The 12686-nt window shown below is 43.3% G+C and overlaps 1 protein-coding gene across 2 annotated transcripts in view; it reads right to left on the reverse strand.

The window, feature by feature from the left end:
- The window catches only part of FHDC1 (FH2 domain containing 1), a 52400-nt gene extending 40284 nt beyond the window's left edge, over positions 1 to 12116 (reverse strand). The window contains exon 1 of one of the 2 annotated variants that reach the window (XM_075613279.1): positions 11898 to 12116. The gene's annotated coding sequence lies outside the window, so the exon portion shown is untranslated. Of the gene's footprint in view, positions 1 to 11893 lie in introns of both variants that reach the window. The other variant, XM_075613273.1, reaches the window with a different exon arrangement.
- Between the last annotated feature and the right edge of the window lie 570 nt (positions 12117 to 12686).

Raw genomic sequence — 12686 nt, forward strand, 5'->3', positions numbered from 1 at the left:
TGAGTACCACTATTTTCTTGTCTGCCCATAACCCTTTAACCCCACGGGAGAGTGAATCAGACCAGAATGACATATAAAGGGCCGCCGGATTTCAGTCCAGAGGAGGCTGCATGTGTTTGCAAAGTGCAACTGGAAAGCACCGTGGAATTAAAAGACACTACAAGATGTTAATGCCAATGCAACACGTTTGAAATATGGCAACATACCAAAGCAAAAGGTTCATTTCTGACGTCATTTCAAACACGGCTATGCTGCCTAAACATCAATTGTTACTATTTCCATTGTCCGCAGTGAATCCTGTACGGTCTGATTATTTAGAGGAGAAAAAGAAAAAAAAGGAAAATGCCAAATTATAATGACAAAAAAAAAACACAAACAAAGGAGGTTGTGGTTATGCGCTCAGAAACTAAACCCTTAAGAGATGAAGGTATTAATACCTGGAACCTTACAATATTAAACCCAAATTGGGAGGAATGGGCATGGGCAAAAATGGGGTGAGGTGGGGGGGGGGGAGGGGTTGGTGGGAGGTGAGGATTAGGAGGTGGGTTTTAGGGAGATATGCTGTGGACAGGGAGTTGCCAACGGTTTTTTCTAAGGCTGGGGCCATGGTGGCGTGCGAGCGTTGCGCAAGAAATCAGTTGAAACTGATTGGTGCGACAGGCCAGTCACGTGAGGGCGAACCAGCTCCGTGACGCCCCTAGGCATGCCCCCCACCATGGCCCCCCACCATGGCCAGGGAAAGCACCCGCTTCACGCGGGTCACTTCCCAGCCTTTGCACGCCTCCGCGCGGGCGAAGGCACCATGGCCCAGCCTTATAGGTGTACCTGATCTGCGTGCTCGACAAGGGGTAATTATACACTGAGATTATATTCTACCACAGTGCATGACATGAACCACACAATAAACCCTTTGTCAAGGCAGGTGATATTGGTACGTAATAATTAATCAGCAAACCTTCATATCATTCCTAACTGAGCATAAGTGAAAAATTATTACTCCAATTTGACTATGGTAGGTAGTCAGGGGAAAATGCTAATGCATGGCACAATGAGCCAAAAAATAAAAAGTCCAGTCCAGTATAAAGTCACTCACAGTGGTTGCATCCCCAATAAAGGGATAACCAATCCTCCAAAGGAACCTCAAAAAGAACAGAAAAGAGGGGCACAAGTGATGCAAGCAAATATTTTCTGTTGTGAAAAATAATAAAAACAAAATATTATCATATAGATAAATAATGATACTACAGGATAAATTGATTGTTGAAGCCCAATTCAGGGGAATCTGTAGTCCCACGTCACTCTCCTGGGCGTCCTCCGTGGGTTCATGGGATCATGAGGAAAAGCTGTGGTTGATGTTTACCGCTGTAATGTCTCCCTACTGAAGCATTAATCCTCTGTGCGCCGGACGGACACTGGTGTGCTCCTCTCTCCGCTGGAACCCTGATGTGATGTCACTTTCGATAGTATCTGGTTGACGTCTCCTGAAATCCCCTGAGCTGTGGACTGTGTCTAACTGACTTAATTGCAGACACTGTTGGAATGCAGAGTCTGTGAGTTGCAGGAACTTGCAGGTGGACAATCTTGGGGTTACAGTGCGATTGTTCCAATGTTAATCCAACACGTTTCGGCACGAGGGTGCCTTCATCAGGGAATTTGTGAAAGGAGTGATACACTGGAGGGGCGGCAACCCCACAATCAATCAATAATGTTTGTTTTTATTCCCCTCCTCAGAATTGTGTAGTTTGTTAACCCCTGTAAGGATACCTGCAGGGGACCAACTATTCACCTCCGTGTAGAGAAGGAGGAACATCACTCTGTGGTGGACAGTGGTTCATGTCATGCATATAAGCTTAGTGTATTCAAGAGAAACAATAATACAATCTTTTTGCCTTAAATTCTTATATTAATAGGATTCTAACCAGACGAATGGGAAGGGTTAGAACAGGCTAGCAGAAATGTCCTTTTCTTTGAAATATACATTTGGTCAGATGAAATAAAAAATAATAAATAAAAAAATGTGTTTGACCAATATAACATATCCTTAAACCATATCCAAACATTATATCTCAATTTTGTATATTAAAACTAGACGAAATCATCTAAGATATATAGTACAAACAGCTGGTTGCTGTACCAAACCAGGATTATACATTAGATGTTTAAAACATAAAAAATGTTCAATGCTTTATCAAACTGTTAAAAAAAACTTCTTTAGCACTTAGATCAGGTTGCTCATGGGGAGTTGGAGGACAGGATCAGCTAAAAACTGGTTAAAAGCCCATCTCATCCAGTCAGTGGGGATTGTCGTCAATTTATTACTTAAAAGAATCCTAAAAGGAGTATGCTATCTAACCTAGGGGGACCGGAAATGGGGAGTACCTGTTGGAATGCTAAAAGATCAAGCTCCTCATTTAGTCCCCTGGTTGCATTGTTTGTACTTTAAAAATCCAATAGGATTCTGGCTGGCGCATTTTTTAAGAATCTGTCACCTCTTGCTGGGCCCTTCTTAACACACTCTATGCCTTTAGCCACAAGTCCTTTTGGATCATGATTGTGTTTATAAAGAAAGTGTCTGGACACCCCAAGTCCTATAAATCCTTTTACAATGTTGCACCTGTGCTCCAGGAACCTTTCCCTCAGGGTCCTCTTGGTGCGGCCGATTTATAGTAGGCCGCAACTACAGGTTAAGAGATACACAACGTAGGTTGTGTTGCAATTGATCAAGTGTTTAAGGTGAATGACTTCATTGGTGACACTGAAACTAAGATGTAAAACTCTTAGTAGTGCAGCCAGGTCACCTGATGGCTACTATTCTGCCCTTGGGCTGGCAGTGAACCCTGGTACAATCAGGTTGCCAGTAGTTTATATGGGGGGTTCCCCCTTCCTTTTGGTACTGCACTTGAGTGACAGCAGAGGGTGGTACATCCTGTTGTAGATGGGACAAAGGAATGCCTGCCTCCTGGCTGTATTTAAGGGCAGGATCACACTAAAGTTAGTAGTTCCTTCTCCCTCTGAGGAAGGCAGGTCACACAACTGGGAGCTTCAGATTGGGGCCTCCCTATGAGCTCTTCCCTCCGGGGGAGAGTGAGTGTGGACCATACCTCTGCTAGGGAGGTGGGGAAGAGCTAGGACGGCTGCGGGTGCCCTTGTCCTGTAGTGACGGTCCAAGGACCATCATTTAATGAGAGCTCAGAGTACTGCATTGGGCAGAAGCAGAAGCCCGGATGAAGGAACAGACTCCTCATCGATCAGCGGTGTTGATATAGTATTGAACCACAAACTTCAGGAAACTGGCTTCACCAAGGAGTCTTACAAACAGTGCTGCATAGAGTGAATAAACCATTCCTGTTATATACCTCCTGCCTGGTGTGTGACCTTACTGGAGGGAGAGGTAATAAGTTCTACCGTGGGAGATCACCTTCAGCTCCTGGAGTCTACGGCAGATGGAGGCGCTGCACTGCTGAAGAGATATGTGGGGTATGAACCCCAGATGCCTGGTCCTGTGTCCCCACTACCATCGGCAAATGACTCAGCCCTCCTGTTACCAGCAGGTATATGCACCATACACCGTAGTAATGGACAAATATCCCACTGTTACAGTTGTTATTGATATGTCTGCAGGTAATGCAACCGTTTCGTCCATCCTGTGGGTTGAACCGGGAGCCATGTTTCCCCTGCGTGCTTTGATCTTTCATTTTGTGTATGTTTTTTAGGTAGCACACTCGGGGCAAGTAAATTCTTTAGGCTTTTAGCTTTTTTTTAAATAAAAACAACTGCTGGCTTCTCAAGTTTATTTTGTAAGATAGGGTAATTAAGTAAAATGGCACAGTGTTTTGTATGATTTTTTTTTATTATTATATTATTTGCTGACCTATTGTGTTTTGTAATAAAAAGACAGTTTTCATTTGTTTGAATTATACGCTTCTCTTCTGGTATTATTTTCAATAATTCTCTCCTGTCCATCCCTCACACGCTTGTAATGGCTTCTTCGATTACCTTGCCCCTACAGCCCTATTCAAGAAATGTATTTTTTAGTAGCAATGATTGTGACTCAAAATCTTGATCCTTGGTGCAGTTTCTCCGAATTCTGAGGAGCTGCCCAAAAGGATATTATTCTTCCACACTTGGAGGAGCTTGCTCCAGGAGTCCAAATAGCTGTTAGCATCTACCCCTTTAAAGAAAGTTTTGGTGCACACTTATCATTAAAAAGCACTAGATCCAGATAATCAATAGATTTTCTATCATATTTGGGACGTGAATAAAAGACCCGTATTGTTCTCATCTAGGAGTCATGAATTCCTTCAATTTTTCCTCACCTCCCTGCCAAATAAATATAAGATCATCAATGAATCTTCTATATAAGATGTCTTCTAAAAAGAGGTTATTCTGGAGAGTGGCGTGGGACTACAGATCCCCCTGAATTGGGCTTCAATCAATGAATTAGGCAATTTATCCTGTTTTATAATTAATTTATTGATGTGATAATATTTTGTTTTTTTTCACAACAGAGTATTTGCTTGTATCACTTGCGCCCCTCTTTTTTTTCCCCCCTAATTATTATGTCAAGCTTTTCTTATTCATTCCTGAAGCACATATGACACAAATGTAGGATGTAGCAGGCAGGAGTAGGGAAGTAGGTAATCGGCATCATGGAAGGAAAGTGGAGCGTCACACACCAAAAACGGAATACCCCAACGCCAGAGAGTGAAACCGTATACATTCCATACAGAAAGCCCTCTTATTCCCTGAATGTCTGTATGTATTACTTTATATAGCGCCATTAATGTACATAGCGCTTCACAGTAGTAATACACACGACAATCATATAAATAACAAATAATACAAATAACAGATAATGGGAATAAGTGCTTCAGACATAAAAGTAACATTTAGGGAAGAGGTGTCCCTGCTCCGAAGAGCTTACAATCTAATTGGTAGGTAGGAAGAACGTAGGAGGGCATTCTGGTGTGTCTGCAAGGGGCCAAGCTTCATGTATCATGTGTATAGTATTAGCCACGGTGCTACTCATATGCTTCTTTAAGCAAGTGTATCTTAAGGTGGGTCTTCAAAATGGAGAGAGAGGCTGCTAGTCGGGTATTGAGGGCATTCCAGACGTGTGGGGCAGTCAGTAAGAAAGGTTTAAGGCGGGAGAGGGCTTTAGATCCAAAGGGAGTAGAGAGAAGACATCCTTGAGCAAAACGCAAGAGTCGGGATGGTGCATAGCGAGAAATTAGGGCTGAGATGTAAGGAGGGACAGAAGAGTGTAAAGCTTTAACAGTGAGGAGGAGAATTGAGTGCAAGATGCAGGATTTGATAGGAAGCCAGGAGAGGGATTTCAGCAGGGGAGACGCAGAGACAGATTTAGGAAAGAGTAGAGTGATTCTGGCAGCAGCGTTTAAGATAGATTGTAGGGGAACAGGTGAGAGGCAGGAAGGCCGGACAGCAGGAGGTTACAGTAATCGAGACGGGAGAGAATGAGGGCCAGAGTCAGAGTTTTAGCAGTCGAGCAACATAGGAAAGGGCGTATCTTTGTAATATTGTAGAGGAAAAAGCAACAGGTTTTAGATATGTTTTGAATGTGAGAGGAGTCGAGAGTGACCCCCTAGGCTGCGTGCTTGGGCTGCTGGGTGAATTATGGTACTTCCAACAGAAATGTGGAAGGAGGTAGTAGGGCCAGGTTTGAGACAAAGTATGAAGATCTCTGTTTTTGCCATGTTAAGTTTAAGTCGGCGGAGGGACATCCAGGATGATATCGCAGAGAGACATTCAGAAACTTTGGTCTGTACAGCAGGTGTAAGGTCAGGGGTGGAAAGGTAAATTTGTGTGTCGTCAGCATAGAGGTAATATTTTAACCCAAGAGATGTGATTAGGTCACCTACAAAGAGTGTGTACAGAGAAAAAAGAAGAGGTCCCAGGACTTTATAGGATGCACAACAATTTGACCAGGGGCAAAGAAGCAAACTATTTCCAACACCAGCAGATATACATTTTCAAGTCTTCTGAAGCTTTGCACACAAAACATGATACATGTATGGAACATTAAAGCAGCACTACAGGTGTCTGCAATAATAATATACATGGGTGTTCTTTTTTTAAACCAGTGGAATTTTGGGGGCATCCTTTTAAATGATTTAATTAAAACAGCCCTTCTAACAACCTATGAAATGTTGGTAATGCCAGACAATTAGCAAAAGTAATGAAATGTTGCTTAAAATCTTTACTTTCACTGAGCAAAGATTAAACAGACAAAATGGTAGACGTGAGGCAATGTGCAAATCCCAAGTGGATGTCTTACTGTACGTCTTATGTCGAAGTTGCTACTTCCAAAATGTATATTTGCACAAATCAGATGTCAGAAAGAAATACAGACTTGAAGGTTAGACATTCTCTTTTCAGATAGGGGGTTGACGCCACTGAAACAATCCACATGACTTTTTTTTTTACGATCTGCACAGTCTTCCTTTACAGGTAAGACACATCCCATGAGAAACTTTAATAAAGACACTTTACTATTCGACAATATGGATCTAAGTGTTACCTATTGTCTGATGGTTGCTGAAAAGGAACTCACAATCTACTACAACTGATTCACAGGGCAAAGAAAACACCATGAAACTAAAAAGCTAAAATACTGTATTGTTTAAAGTGTCAGTAAGTGCACAGAACGAGACGTGTAACATAACACGTTACGGTGTTGGTAGAATTCAAGAAGCAAAATTAAAAAAGGGAGGCGTGAATCATTGTTAATTAGAGAAAAACCATGATCCACAACAATACAGAGTCCCTCCCTAAGCAAAAATAAAATAATGATTTATTTACTCTCCCCGCCCAGGGTAATTCAATTCTCCTGGCACTGGGAGAATTCCAATTAACCCCTTTGCAATTCATTTCCAGGTCTATAACATGCTGAAGTCTAGACCAATAACCATCAGAGTACCAAGCCCAATATACTGATTGCCCCACCTAACCACAATAACTACACACAGAGATGTGTCATTTACATTTGACATGCTTTATAGCATATACTGGCACTCAGTTCACTTTTGAAAATGTAGGCCTAAAAGCCCAACGTACCCCATGAAGACAAACTCAGAACGCATCCAAGGGGTAATATATCCAGATCCGTTTGGAAGCAGCGTTCCAGTTTGTGGAAGTCAAATGTGTTATCTAGAACAGGGGTGCTCAACTCCATACCTCAACCCCCCCCCCACCCCAACAGGTTAGGTTTTCAGGGTGTCCCAGCTTCAGCACGTGTCCCAATCAGAGGCTCAGTCAAGGACCACCTGTGCTGAAGCAGCGATAGCCAGAAAACCTGACTTGTTGAGGTGGGGGGGGGGGGGGTAATTTTGTGTTAATGTATTAGTGTTGAAGTGTAACAGTTCTGCTGGCTATAGCAACATTCTCACTAGTATGTTATATGTCGAGTAACAACTTATGAGTTTTAGAATAATTATCAGGCTACATAATACATTTTGTTTAATTGAAATCTGACAGGACGGAGAGTAATGTCCATCTTTAATGCACTTGCATGCTGAAAAACCGCAAAATATTACACATACACAAAAAAAAATTAAGAGCTGGACAAATGCTGTATTTTATGTGACTTATTTTATGTAAACAAGTGGAGCGAACACCTTATGATATACAATTTGTGTCACAAAGTTATTAAAACATTTCTGCCATTGTCAATTTCCAAAGAATGTATATAGGACTAAGATGCATGAATCCTATCATATTCTAATGCAGGTATGCGCAAACTGGCGGGGGGTAGGGGGGTGGGATTTTCTAGGGGGGTGCGGCGGTTACAGAGGCCCCGCACTCTTTAAATTAAATGCAGGGGGAGGCGTGAGGCCTCTATAACTTCTCTTACCTGCTCTTCGGTGATGTGTCGCCATGACAACACAGCATCAAATGACACCGAGGGGGCAAATGGCAACGCGTTGCCATGGCAATACGTCGTCATGGTGTCATGATGCTGCCGAAGCCAGAGAGCAGGTAAGGAGGGAGGGGGGAGGGGAGAGCAGATAGGGGGGGGGGGGTGAAAAGAAAAAAGTTTACATACCACTGTTCTAAAAGGAATCTTCAACATCCTGCTTCCAATTACAAGTATCACTCACAGCTCAATCAAAGCTACTCAATGAGTGTGAAATACAAACACAATATAGAAAGAGGGGACAATGTTTATCCACAAAGCAAAATGAGCATAAGCACCTCATCAAGAAACTCATAAGCATTTCTCCTTGCTATCACAGTGGCCTGCAAAGAAAAGATATGCAGATAAGGAGCCACGTTGACATGGGGACGCTAGGTAAGCCCCTCACCCAGACTAAAGAACTAATGACATCCTTCCTACAGATAAGGAACAAGTGCAGAGCCAGGAAGAGAGGGAGGAGGACAGGGAAGAACACACAATGAGAGGAGATATAACCCTCAAGGAGATACTTCAACATGGCCTGTGAAAACGCATCTGAGCTTTAGAAAAATTTGCGATTATATGGGTACAGAGGTTGTGAAGAAAAAAAAAAAAGAACAATAACCCAAGTAATATTAAAAAAAAGTAAAGTAAAAACATTAAAAGAGCAGATTCATGTGAATAGACGCTAATAAAAGAAGATCACATATAATAATGTTTTTGCCCTGCAGGCCTTTCTTAGGTTCTCTTTCATTTTTCATCACATTATATTATATTTCTGCTCTTTAAAAAAATTAAAAATAACAAAAGACATTGTTGTTTTATTGTTGGTTACATAAGACTGCAAAAGGCTGGAATATTGAGGAGACACTGGGAGTTGGTTTATCGTCCTGTGATGGTTGAGACAGTAATCTATTAGTGGGGCATGGTTTAAACCCCAGGGGTGGAGATTTGCCTCTCCCACACATTGACCATTTCCCAGCCTTTATCCAAAGGAGAGGAGACATCTGAACTAAGTATGCGAGAAACATCAAAGTCCAGCCTCCACAGACAAATGTATTATGCATATACAAAAAGGTACAAAGAGGCGGCTACTGGAGTTTGCTCTTTATTGCTAATATATACAGTGTTACTTGGCATTAGAAAACTAAGTTTTACAAGGGCCCCAATATTTTGGCTAACTATTATGTATATAGATATGGGGGCTTCATTCATTCATTTTTGAAGGGGCGATTTCAGGAAGATGTAATAAAAAAATATTCCTGTTCATCAAAACACAGCGGCGACACACATTCACAGTTACACACATAATTGTGTAAAACCCACAATTCCCCGTAGAAGATTTTTTTAATGCCCCGTTAAACACATTCTAGTAAACATACTGGTCCTTGGTAAGCAAGGGGTTTGCGAACCTCGTCACAGCCAGGAATTACCGACGTTGTAAAGACACAGGGGAAAAAACATGTCCGATCCCTCCCCAAAAAGGAACGGTTATGCAATCCGGGCCCACCACTTTGACAACATTCATTTAGAAGAGTAAAGATGACACATTGTAAATATATATCGCTCTCTCTGACCTGCTCACTCTCCCTTTTGACACTGTGCCCTCCTTTGCCACAATTCCCCATGATGTACAGTACTTCACTTCTATGACTCTGGGCTACTGGCCAGCTTGGAAATCACTGGGTTAAAATATCACCATCTGCATGAAACATACAAAACCTTTGACAAAACAACATGGTCCTAAAAAGCTGTCCCTACACAACGCAAACTGCACTGGATCCAAGTTGGTGATGCAGATTGATCTAAAACAGAAAATAAAGCAGAACTGGATCAACCGGTCCCACCAACATGAGTTCAGTGCAGTTGGTAATCACTCCCTATATACACACGCAACACATCATGAGATGCACTGTGCCACCTCAACTGCTCCCAAGACGACATACAAAGCGTCTCTCTCTCTCTATCTTCATTCCCATCTTCACAAACTTATTGCATTGCAATTACATTGCAATCCTGTGCCAGCATCAACCCACCTCTGTCCTAACTAATTAAACAGGAAAGAGCCAGCTCTGCACAGAGGGAGAAACACAACAGGTTACTCAGTGGCTTTTCTGGGGGAAAAAACAATTAGTAATGCTTGTGATGGTGCTGGGAGGATCTCAGCCGTGCCTCTCCTCCCCCTCCTTATCCAGGATGTTCTCCCTCCCTTTATTGTACAATGCAAACCTTATTTGAGATCACTCGCTGGCTTCCCCATTGAAAGAACCTGGGTGGTTGTTAGCATATAGTGACCCTCCCCATCCTCCATGCCCACCCAGCCTCTATGGCTGGAACTGGAAGGAGTTTATAGCCACTGCTTTGATTCAAAGGGGGAGGAGGGGGGAGAGAAAGACCTGCAACCATGGCTTCGGGTCACGAAAACGACAGCATTTGAGGGGAATCAATCACAGGCCATAGTGTGTGAACCCAAGAGACAATAAAACAGACACACAACTGTGAAGGCTCTGACAGATCAGACACAATCAATGATCAATAAGATGTCTGAGGATTGAAAGGTTCATGGGGAGGGTTTAGAAGAACACTGGGGGAGGGGGAGAGAGTTTAGAATAACATGGGGGGGGAGTTTAGAACATAGGGGGGGAAGAGTTTAGCACATATGGGGTGGGGGGAAGAGTTTAGAACATAGGGGGTGGGGGTAGAGTTTAGAACATAGGGGGTGGGGGGAAGAGTTTAGATTTAGAACATAGGGGTTGGGGGAAGAGATTAGAATATGAGGGGGGAAGAGATTAGAATTTAAGGGGAGAGGGGGAGTTTGCAGACTGGTCCCATGTAACTAACTGTGCTGATGTGCAAAGTAACCCCTACTATTAAATGAAGGATTGCATTGTTGCAAGATCAATTACCCTGTTCAGTGGCAGTTGGTACCAGGCACTGATGAGGTTACCCCCTCCAGCAATTAATGCAAATCAGGTTATTGAAGGGTTGACATGCTACTCAGAAACTCACACTATTATGGAGAAACCTGAGAAATTCACCCAATCAATGTCATCACAGCACTGTAGCATAGCCATTTAAAATGTAACAAGTGGGATATTTGTTACTGACACTGAAAAATAGTTATTATACTGTATTACCAAATCCACAAATGGGAGGGGGTTGGGGGGGGAGGAAATCATCCGCACTACTAAAGCACCCTTCATTGCACTGTGACAGACAGGTGTGAAGTCTACTACACACACTATTTACAAAACATGCTAATACAAAGACAGCTCTAGATCTAAACATGTCAATAATTCTGCACTTCTATAGGTCTGCAGTATAGCCCTTCGAAATAAAAAAAGGCACCAGCCTCGCAGCACAAGAGGTTTCATACAATGCAGAATATACCCCTGTAATGTAGCCAGACCGGAGAGCAGGTTACTCCCAGCACTGAGACAAGTACAGTATACACCGAATCAAGCAAACCTCCCGTATAAACGGTGCAAATGTATCACCCCCCAAACAGCACTTACACCCAGCGCATACAGTGCATGCCATACAGAAAAGCGATGTATTGATAACACCGCATTATTGCCCTTATACCCACTAGTTTGGGATCACGCGCTGTGTATATTATCCGCAGAGATTAATCTTTAACCTCCCACATAAGCCTTATAGGAGTGGATCACTTTATTGTAAGGCCAGATCACTTACTGTAAGACCAGATCACTTACTGTAAGACCAGAACCACTGGACGTCTCAATCTTCCCTGAAGGAGAACTCCAGCTTCACTATAGCGCTGCACGGATGACTTATGTTACTAGCTCAATGTGTGCAGACATTTCAACGCATTTTCTCCCACCTCCGCCCACAGAAAACAGGGTTCCTGTCCTCTCAGGGAGCCCAGGCAAGTAAGTGGCAACCCCCCACCCAATCGCCCCCTTTTCTGTTGCTCATCCCCAGACACTGCCGTATGAATGACAAAGATATACAATTTACCTGCCTTGCATCTGCCTCTCCATTGGGGTCAGTGACAGCATTGGCTCCTTTAAGGGATCTGCATGTGATGATGGAAACGCAGCAGCAGCAGCAGAAAGAATAAATAATCCAGCAGTGTGTGTGTGTGTGTGTGTTGAGTGCGAAGTCCCCAAGCCTGGTCCTGTCTCCAGGGAGAGGTGGTGTTTCTGCTCAGCCTGCCTCCCAGTGCAGGGAGCAGCAGCACTAGCAGCTCTGGGCTGAGGCACTGACCCGCATGCGCAGGGCTGAGGCGGGGCTGTCTCAGGTGACTGATCCCACAGGAGTCCTAGCCTACTTTCCCAGGGACTGGGGCTCCTGCTGTTCCCGTGTAACAGAACCTCTCACTCGGAGAGATCAAGGGTGGAGCGGGGCAGACTGTGTCTGATAAAACTCCAGCATCACAATAGTGTTTGTGTTTTGTTTCACCCACAGAGGGCATTACAGTGATTGCATTCCAGTAATGACAGAACAAAAAAACCCATTTACTGTACCGTCCAGTACACTTATTGTCCCACACCAAGCCCCTGCTAATATGATCCACTTTACACATTGTGTTAAGATCATTAATGTTCCTATAAAACCGAATAGAAACTGAAGACATGTCAACTCTTACTGATTTGCAGTCTGTCTCTATTTAAAAAAATATATATATTTTTTTTTAAAGTACTGTATAAAGCCTTGTCCAGGGTGGCGCTGAGCGGGCGGGCGGGCACGCACGCACGCACGCACGCACACGCTGGCCGTGATGAAACACATTGCAGCAATGTGTGTAGTA

Source organism: Ascaphus truei, chromosome 1 (genome assembly GCF_040206685.1).
Source record: "Ascaphus truei isolate aAscTru1 chromosome 1, aAscTru1.hap1, whole genome shotgun sequence".
NCBI lineage: Eukaryota > Metazoa > Chordata > Amphibia > Anura > Ascaphidae > Ascaphus > Ascaphus truei.